Source organism: Centropristis striata, chromosome 18 (assembly GCF_030273125.1).
Source record: "Centropristis striata isolate RG_2023a ecotype Rhode Island chromosome 18, C.striata_1.0, whole genome shotgun sequence".
Classification (NCBI taxonomy): Eukaryota; Metazoa; Chordata; class Actinopteri; order Perciformes; family Serranidae; genus Centropristis; species Centropristis striata.
Genome location: NC_081534.1, coordinates 6,278,969 through 6,289,212, shown reverse-complemented (window position 1 = coordinate 6,289,212; position 10,244 = coordinate 6,278,969). Strand labels below are relative to the sequence as shown.

At 40.5% G+C, this 10,244-nt stretch overlaps 1 long non-coding RNA gene across 1 annotated transcript in view; it reads right to left on the bottom strand.

Moving 5' to 3' along the window:
• Positions 1–306: 306 nt before the first annotated feature.
• The window catches only part of LOC131991300 (uncharacterized), a 38,258-nt gene continuing 28,320 nt past the window's right edge, over positions 307–10,244 (bottom strand). Inside the window, exon 4 of the long non-coding RNA XR_009396130.1 lies at positions 307–467. This is a non-coding gene — a long non-coding RNA (uncharacterized LOC131991300). The remainder of the gene's footprint in view (positions 468–10,244) is intronic.

Genomic DNA, 10,244 nt, shown 5'->3' with positions numbered 1-10,244 from the left:
AACCCGGGCCTTATTAGTGAGATTTACAGTGTGCAGGAAAGGCTCTTAAGGGGGAAACTCTCCTATAAGCACCATCAGCTGTTCATCAGATAACACCCACATGACTGGACCAGTACATGGGCCGTGCATGAGAACTCAAAGACACACGCACAGGTAGAGTGGAAGCATGCCAATTTCCCACCAGGTTTAAAACACGAACTGAAGTGACCTTACACTGTCTGTAGTGGTATTTGGTGAGAGCGTGTGATTTGGATATTTGGGCCTTTTCTACCCATAAAAGCAAAATGATGATGAAATCTTAGCTGAGGAAGAGAACATATTTTATTGTCAGACAAAACATATTTTTTGTTTTATTTCATTGCATTTAAGCTTTATTATACAGTTCAGAGTTAGAGAGACTTAATGTATTAATACATAATAGAACACCCTGATCTAAACACTAAAACATTTTGAACAGGTCACATTTCCTGTAGAAGAAACAAAAAGAACAGTCATCATTGACAATAGACCTCTGGCTGCAAACATTAGCATTACTGCTACCAGCTTGGCTAGGCACATCAGCAAATATAACTATTGGTGGGAAGCCAGTGCAGGATCAGTCATGCTACTGTTGCTGCATGATGCAATGCTGCAGGGCTGCTGTGATTTTTTTATGTATTAACTTGTGTCCTGGGTGATCTGATCACTAGTTGAGGGCAAGTACAGGTGTGAATGCACTTAAGACGAATTAAGGATGCATGGAAATCTGTGGCCTGGGCTGCAAATGGCTACATTGTATGCGAATGTATCTTGAGCCACATTAAAGGGACAGTTTGTGATTTTGGACATTAAGTTATATGCAATAGTTGCTAGTAGTGTAAAGGATGCAAAGGTTAATTTCTAAGCTCCGATGTCGGAATTCTGACTAGTTCTCATTGTAGAATAGATAGTTCTGACAAGCTAACAGGGTCACACAACTACAAGGTTTTACTCCACAAAACTACATGTACACTAAAAGGTCACACATTCCACCAAAACAATGACACCAGCAGCAGTTGATGAGGACCGCCTACTCAACTGATGTCAAAATGTGGGCAATTGATCAGGCTCAGTCGGAGAAAGATTCATATTGGCATGAGCACTTACATAGGTAGCAGAGCAAATGTTTTTGCTCAGTTTTCACTTGAACAAATTAGATAACTTATTTTTAAGTCTTGTAAATAGAAACAACGGAGTGAGAATTAGCAGCAAGATAGAGACACTAAAAGGTAGAACACTCAACACCGCCCTTATGTAAAAGCTTCTTTGTTGTAGTCCTACTTTGGTCACTTCCTGTCAAAAGCCTTTCTCTCTCACTGCATCAAACCTCACCTCTAAAACCACAAATAGACTTAACAGGCCCACACGAATGTGTTGGTGTTAGCAACGTTTGCCACTGTCACACATGATGAAGCCCCACTAACCAACCTTACACAATGCAAGTGTTAAAGTTAGATGTGTGCTTGTCATATCTCATGTCGCTTAGCGGTAGGCCTGCATGCCCTTATCGGGGCTCTAAGTGCTGGAGAGGGTGAGAAAAGACGAACAGGGTCTCTGTCATGTGTCTCTGTCACTGTGCCGGGGTTCAGGATCTGCTCTGATAGCAGCCAACAGCATCATTTGTCACTTAGTGCATGCGTAAGTGTTGTTTGACACACAGATACTGGTGTTTATAGTTTACCCACACACAGAATGTCACAGCCACTTCAATTTCCTCAAATAGTACTGCACAGTAGCTCTAAAACCAAAACCATGTGTAAATCATTAAAATGTGTATTTTTAATTGTATGTGGGTGCAAAACTTGACCCAAACTTGTGTTGTTCTTCTGAAGCACATAACAGGTTTCAACACTAAAAAAAAGTTTTATGATCTTGATTGTCTTACAATGTTACGCAAAGTCTTGCAATCTCTTTGGCAAAGTGTATTTACATTGGCAAAATTAGTTTATTGAAAAACTAAAAAACCCTCCAGCAGTCGCTGTGGTTACTGGCATCAGACCGACAGACCGACCAGGCAAGGAGCCCTTACAGGACCTCAAGTTTTGACATCCATTCAAGCCTTTAGCTGTGATGTTATATGTATGAGCCCACTAAACAGATCTTGTGGAGCATTTTCACTATCATCCATATGCAGAAGCTTCTTCCTTCCTCCCTGCCAGCAGCGGTTGTGGGCTGGACGCTTCTGACGACGAACGCCCTTCCTCAGAAGCCAAAGAGATTGCAGTGATTTCTTAAGTTGTTTTCTTGGCCTCTGCTACGGGTACAACAAAAGTGTTTCTATGTGAGTCAGTGGGTGCTTATGTGTCTTTGTATTTGCATTTCTGTGTGTGTGTGTGTGTGTGTGTGTGTGTGTGTGTGTGTGTGTGTGTGTGTGAATATGATAACTATGAGGATGGTTATTTTAGAGTCAGTTCCTCTGCTCCTCTGAGGCTGTCAAAGAGACAGAGAGGCAGGATGAAAGACTACAGGGAGAAAACCGCAGAGGAAGAGTGAATGTGTGTGTGAATGTGTGTGTGTGTGTGTGTGTGTGTGTGTGTGTGTGTGTGAATACAAGCGGCCGTATTTACATGGCAAAAGTTCATTTCTGTTCTTTGAAGTGGGGAGTATCAGTGTCTTAAGAAAACACACTGAGGAAAGGCCAGTGACTGTGTGTGTGTGTGTGTGTGTGTGTGTGTGTGTGTACGGGGAGAGAAAAACAGAGCAAGAGAAAGAGATGAAACCATTAATAACTTCTTTATCACCAAGGTCCCTCGTTGCCTTCATCTCCTTCTCATCCTCCCTTCATCCTTCTTCTGCCTTCCTCAATCTCTCCCGCCAGGCTTTCTTTCATTACTTGTCTCGTAGCAGCAGAATGATGGGGCTTGGTGGCTCCAGCCCTCATAAATTTGATAATATGTCTCTTCATTAATGTGATACTAACCCCTTGTGCACATATGTGTGTGTTTGTATATGTGTGTGTGTGTGTGTGTGTGTGTGTGTGTGTGTGTGTGTGTTTCCCCCTGTCCTCACCCTTATCTCCTACAGAGACAAAAAGGCAAGTCTCCTCAGAAAGGGAAAAGATTATATACACAGAAAACAGTTGGAGGGAGGAAAAAAGAGCAGAAGACAAATGATAGAATGATATAACACAAGTAGATGATAGCTGGAGTAACAAAGGAAAGTCTCCACATTAGAAAAGAGACAGGAGAATAGCATGGTAATAAATATTGTTACTGAAGAAAGGGTTAAGTTTTAAGCATGTTGACTTATCTGTTAAAAGTGCCAGCCAGAACAGAGCTTAGCCCCTTAACATATGGCCCCTTTTATGTAGATGCTATATAGAAGTGGTGTACATCATCTGAAAGCTGGGACCCTGAAGATGAATTTGAGATGCTCTGCACTGTGTGTCAAGTTGTTAAAGTCATACATCTGTAATAAAAAATTAACTTGGTAATGAATTAATCAAATTATTTAAGTGTATAAGGGCTCGGGTTGTCAAAACAATAAATACTCGGATAGCAATCGATACTACAAATTAGTATGGGATTCGATACTCAACTGCAACAGTATCGATAACAACATTGTCGTCCTCGCCTCCAGTTGACAAGCAACTTCACACACACAACAGCACCACTGCAGGAGGCACATGCAGCCCCTCCCCTCACTAGCAGTTGAATATGTGAACAATAGTTGGCATTCAAAACAAACACGGCAGGTGCTGCTGCTTCCTGACAACTTTTGGTCGAAAATGAAAAGAGTAGAAGTGCTGTATGGAAATATTTCGCTTATGAGGCAGACGACCAGAGGATGGTGAAAGATGCCAATAAGCCTGATTGCAAGGAATGCTGCAAAGTGGTGGCAACCAAGTCAAGTAGCACAATAAACTTGGCTAAACAGCTGAAAGACCGAAGACCCCGGTCTTTATGGGGAATTTCAAGAGATTAGTTAAGTTTGCTGTTTCTGTTTGTTGAAACAGGAACCTAACTGACGGTCGAAATCTCTTGAAATTCCCCATAGAACATCAATGTTAACCTGGGGCAGCATGTGGCCTAGAAGTTAGGAATGGTCTTGTAACCGGAGGGTCACTGGTTTGAATCCCAGGTCTGACAGGTCAAGGACTGAAGTGCCCTTGCTTAAGGCACCTAAACCCCCCCACAGCTTGTGGAGAAATGCTGCTCACGTGTCATGGTGTGTTCACTGGTGTGTAAAGGATGGGTGAAACGCAGAGGACAAATTCACTACTCTCTGTTTCAGTGTGTGTGTGTGTGTGTGTGTCTATTTGCATGTGTTTTCTTAATTTTCAGCTCTCAGGGCAACGGTACAAATAGTCAACGGCGGTCTGTCACACCTTTCACCCTTCACCCCGTAACCACCTTCACGTCATCCAAAAAGATTGTTCATAAAAATTTTGACAGGCAGCATGTGAGCCCTCAGATGATGATACCATTAGATCACATTTTCTTACCTTTGAGTATTAATAGACACAAAGACGCACAACATGTGCACACAGGCTTTACTGACTTTAAGATGTCTCGTAATAATTTTTACTGCAGTGAGAGAGGGCTAGAGAAAGAGAGCGAGATAGAGTCCGAGCGAGACAGACAGATGGAGACAGAGAAGTGGGGAGCTCGCTCCATCGCCACCATGTCTAAAGGAGCCGGTATCTCCAGATAAAATAATCTGGTTATTCTCAGCAGCACTGGGAGGAGACATGCCTTTTACATGGCGTGACCCTGTAAGTGTGTGCTTGTATGTGTGTGTGTTAATTACATCCACAGGGAAAAGATACACAAGATTATGGCACATTAACATTACTCTGACTGGAAAGCTGGATGAAAGAAAACATGTGATTGAGCAAGAGAAGTTTGACTCTGAGAACTTGATTAACTACAGAAAGATGCAGCCATAAAGTGTCACACGTCAGCATACATGCAGAGGAATAAAGTCTTTCTCACATACAGCCATCAACACAAACTTGTAAATATTGTCACACACTGTAGGTTTGCACGATGTGGTAAATCTAACATGTCTTTATTTCTGATCTGAAAGGACTGTACAGTTCCTCACTGTGAATTGGAACAGAACAGTATTATGTGGTGAACCAACACTTGCGCTTTCTATGATTGCTGGTTTAAACCCACCAGAAGGAGGTTTGGATAAAAGCACCACATGATTTATGATATCCTCAAATACAATATACTTGATGCCTTCTAATTTCATGTATGGCATAATCTACAGACAAAAGCTCTATGATTCATATTCTTTGTGTTCTGGTTAACCTCCCATCGGCCTGGGCAGAGAACACTGTAACATAATTGTTTGTGAAGAAAAACAGGACTAACTGAAAAATATTGATACTGAGAACAATATGATGGACATATTTTTGTGTAATTCGAAAAGTGTTCACTAGCCCAAGTGTTGCACAGTATCATTGGTTTGGCTTCCACCTATGAGCAATAGTAGATATAGGAACTTGTGAATAGAAAAACAACAATGCTTTCTGTATCTGTTCCCTTCAAAAATATTCCAGATGTATACCACAGGAGTTGACGAGTACATTGTCCATTTTAAATTGATATACTGCCATTTTTTACTCTTTAATATACCTTACGACTAAGTTAATTAATAAGAAATAAAATTTGCATGTAAAACCCACCTATGAAAAAAAGAAAGTGATTAAAAATGATTCTAATTAAAACCTGTGGATTGGACACAGAACAGGGGGTTTTTGAATTACAGAATTGCTCATTGCACCATCGTGCATGATTTATTTTTTTCAGGTTGTGCGAGTAGACCTGAAGTGTGTGTGATATGTAATAAGAAACCTATTAACAACTAATGTGCCATAATTACAGCCCACTGGATTGTCTATTTTTTTTTTTTAAAGGAAGCTGTGCAAGCAAACCAGTGTCCATCACAACAATTTAGAAAGCTGGCAAAAATCTATTCTGTTCATATTTGTTGATATCCAACATTTTTATTCATATATTTTTTATATTTTTGCTTTGTTTTAATGCCACTAATTGATTTGACACATAAATGCAGGTTGTCTTATGGCAACCCATTGCCCAAATTGGTGTGGATTGGAAAGCACTCAGACAGTTTGTAATTTTGGGGTATTTAAATAAAGCTAAAATAAAAGTCTTGAATGGCTTCCATGTGTGTCCTTACAATAAATGACTGACACGATAAGTCACATCTTTAGTAATGTACATGTAGCATCATCCTCACAGCACCAGAAGGAGATATCACTGAATTGCTGGTATTGATCAAAACATGTACTTCAGAGTAAAAGTACTAAAAGTTAAAATCTTACATACTGCGCATTAAAATGGTTCAAATAAGCTGTTACTCTGCTGCATCATTTAATACCTACAGTGTGTAAAGCGTGTCCTTTATTCCTTAAAAGTGTCCAGGGTTATAATGATCAGAATGATATAAAGACCCAATAATAGCCGAGATAATACTGTGCATATCAATTTTCTTAGCAGCTAAAGGGAAAATGAAAGCACACAAGCACAGAGAGAAGCTGTGATGTGTCACCGCTGGCTGATACTTTTACCATCAGTGAAAGCATGGTGTTCATCTGGCTTCCACGACACTCATGATGTGACATTCCTTTCACTTCTGCTCAAATATCCTACCACTCACACATTTTCAGAACTAACTGACTCAATTTAATGACATTCAGATGAAATAAAGACTCCATTTCAAGGTTTCTCTCTGCTCAAGACCCAAATGAGCCCTTGGCTGAGATTGTTGCGTGGAGACCGACCAGAGAAAGGGGCCTGTGACCTATTTTGGGTGCTGAGCCATAGCTTAAGTAACCACTGTCATTGACAGCATTCAATAGGTCTATTTCCAACTGTTTTAGTGGCTCAATTTTCACTGCCCCATTGCAAACAGATTGTGGGGTTAAGGCCAGGAAAATAGTCATAGGTTGAAGTCGTATCCAACAGTTTTAGAGTGCAAAACTTTTGATGAAGAGGGTCAAACTCTTTAATATTCTACTTCTGTTGACATAAATTATACATTCAAAGGGTTCCGTTACCGTTTCAGTAAAAAGTGGCTGCAGCATGAAAGCGAAAATGTATGAGCGTTATGAATCATTATAAACTGTTCTATACCATTATAGAGACTTCTAATCTTGTATGTCTTTTACCTAACATGCCATTTCAGTGCCAAAGCAGACACAAACACCATGACTAAATGGGACTTTTTTCAGTATTGTGTACTTTTACACAATGTCCAACCAAATTACTGTAGCAACTGTCGCCGGAAATGTTCTCATGTACCCATAAGTGAGAGATAGGTCATGCATAAAAATGACAAAAAAGATTAGTTGAAAAAGGCCAAGACCCCATGACACTGTGGGAGGTATTCTTGGTTTTGTCCTTTTTTTTCTCCATTTATCTGTGTTTGAGAAAGAGTGCATCTGTCTGCAAATGTGTGTGGGTGAATACATGACTGGTTTTATCATCAGATTTCTTACAATGCTCCACTCTGAATGTGATGTCATAGCCTAACCTCCACCGACCAATCTACATCTGGCCAATCACAACTCACCACCAGCTATCATGGTCATAATTATCATCATCTCATGTTATCGAAATGCTCTTGGACGCCATATTCACGAGATATTGCGGCTTTGCTGAAACCAGGTCTGAGGTTACAGGAGGACGGAGGAATTACATATGAGTCCAGAAGCTTTAGATTTGCAGACATGAAAAAGCGAAGCAACCTCTGGTGCTGATATATCCTTAGCTGCACCTATGGGAGTAAGTGTGTTTTTGAAGCCCAGTGTTGTGCATCAGGCAGCTGAAACACAGCAGAGGCATATTTTCAAGAGGCAGGGCTGTTTAGAAGATAGATAACTGAGCGATATCATTAAATACCTCTGTAAGCCACGTCACGCTTGGGGTAGACTGGATCTGAGCCTTTCCTATCAGACTGATAGGTAGCTCTAGTCACCATAACAGGCAGGCTACACCCTCAATCAGACCATGCACCCCCACACCCAATCACTCCCTGTAATCACTGCTGTACTAAATGCTTTCATTCTAATTTAACACATCATAAAAATAAATGGCATACAATTCCAGAATTAGGGAAGACAGTGGGGGTGTTTCATCACAATACAATATAGACTCTTTGGACAATGATATAACATTTGGTTATATCACAAAGTCAGTCATGATATGATTTCAGTTCAATTCAGAGGGCTGCAATCAATATGACACAATATTATATGCATATTAAACAGAGTGACATTTATATCACCTCACAAAAACTAAGTAAACTCCAAATGATAGGACATAATATTACTAATTACTAAGCTCTTCCAGACATTTAATCAAAAAAATAACCTTTCTTTTTAATTAAATAACTGTAAGAAATAATTAAGTGGGAATTTCAAAAATAAAGTTATATCTGAAAGATGTTTATTTTATCGATATTGTTACATTGTATCAATGACATTAGATTGTTGACCATTTAATCGATATATTGATGCAGATTGATGTATCATTACACATCGAGCAGAAAGAAAGGGATCCTTACACATACTGTTCACTGTTATATCTGCTGAGATGTATCAGTATGTAATAATATATGGAGAACTCTTTTACATTCTTTCCATTAGAGACTGTTAAGGTACTAAGTCATGAACCTTTAAAGTGTGTAAGGGTTAAGTGCTCTTGCATGGCTATTAAATGGTAACAAGTACATCTGCCAAGTGTGTGTGTGTCTGTGTGTCACTGTGTGTCTGTGTCCAAGTGAAACGTACAGGTATCTTTTTAGTACTTTGACCAGAATCATGGCACATTGAATGCACATAAAACTGAAGGTGAATATTCGCTTTTTCCGACCTGCTGAGTTTCTCCTGGTTTTTCCATTTATAAAGCTGATCAGAAGTGGCACACGCAAATATGACACACACTTTCTCTTGTTCTCTCTCATACACACACACAAACCACAGGCCCTCACAGACTTATAAGAGCCTGTTTTTAAGCATTAAAACACACAGAGGCCCACGGGATGGGCAGCGGGAGAAACCCGCATCAGTCAGCTTAGATCAAAACAACAGTTCCAGGCTGCTCAAACATTTTTAAGACTGCCCAAAAGCATTTTTTATCTAAACATTTATTATTTCAGTCATACGGCCCATAATAACGAGCAATAACATTACAACCTGCAATCTCTGCCTCCCAGCAGCTTCTCTCAGCATTAATCACTTCGTCTTTGGTGCGTGTTTTAAAAGATTTTTAAAATGATATTAGAAATCGTTGTCAGAGCCCTGTGAAGGTGTCCTAATCTTCCTAATTAACACTAGAGCCGACTGATATGGAATTTTTGAGACTGATGCCAATACTGACTTTAGAGGGGGAAATTAATTGAGTAATTTTATTGATCTGGAATGAAAATAGACCTTTTTTATATGCATTGTGATACAACTTTTCACCCCTCTGCAAACGTACCCAGACAGCTACTTTCTCCAACATCATATTTAACCTTGTTATACATTATACCAGCTCAGGTCCTGGTCCAGGCACTGGTCATCTCACGTCTGGACTACTGCAACTCCCTCCAGGCAGGTCTGACTGCCAAAGCCATCCGACCTCTACAAATCATCCAGAATGCAGCTGCTCGATTGGTCTTCAATCTTCCCAAATTTTCACACACAACACCCCTCCTCCCCTCCCTCCACTGGCTACCTGTGGCTGCGCGGATACGTTTCAAGACTCTAGCTCTGGCGTACTCCGCTGCTAATGGTTCAGGTCCTACTTACATCCAGGACCTTGTCAAATCCTACTCCCCTGCTCGTCCTCTCCGCTCTGCATCGGCCAAACAGCTGGCCACTCCCACCCTGCGTGGGTCAACTTCCCTCAAAACCACGTCCAGACTTTTCTCTGTCCTGGCTCCCAAATGGTGGACCGAGCTCCCCACCGACATCAGGACCTCAGACAGCCTGTACATCTTCCGCCGCAGGCTGAAGACCCACCTCTTCCAACAATACCTCGGTTAAGTCATGGTCACCTAACATATATATATATATATTTTTTTTTAAATGCTCTTCTTCTTTTCTCTTCTTTTCTTCTTTAACATATAGCACTCCTGTAGCGATGACAGTTAGCTCTTAAAGTTATGTACTTACTTGAATCCTGTGGTCTATGTCTAGTGCCATCAGGTTGAATGCACTTATTGTAAGTCGCTTTGGACAAAAGCGTCTGCTAAATGACATGTAATGT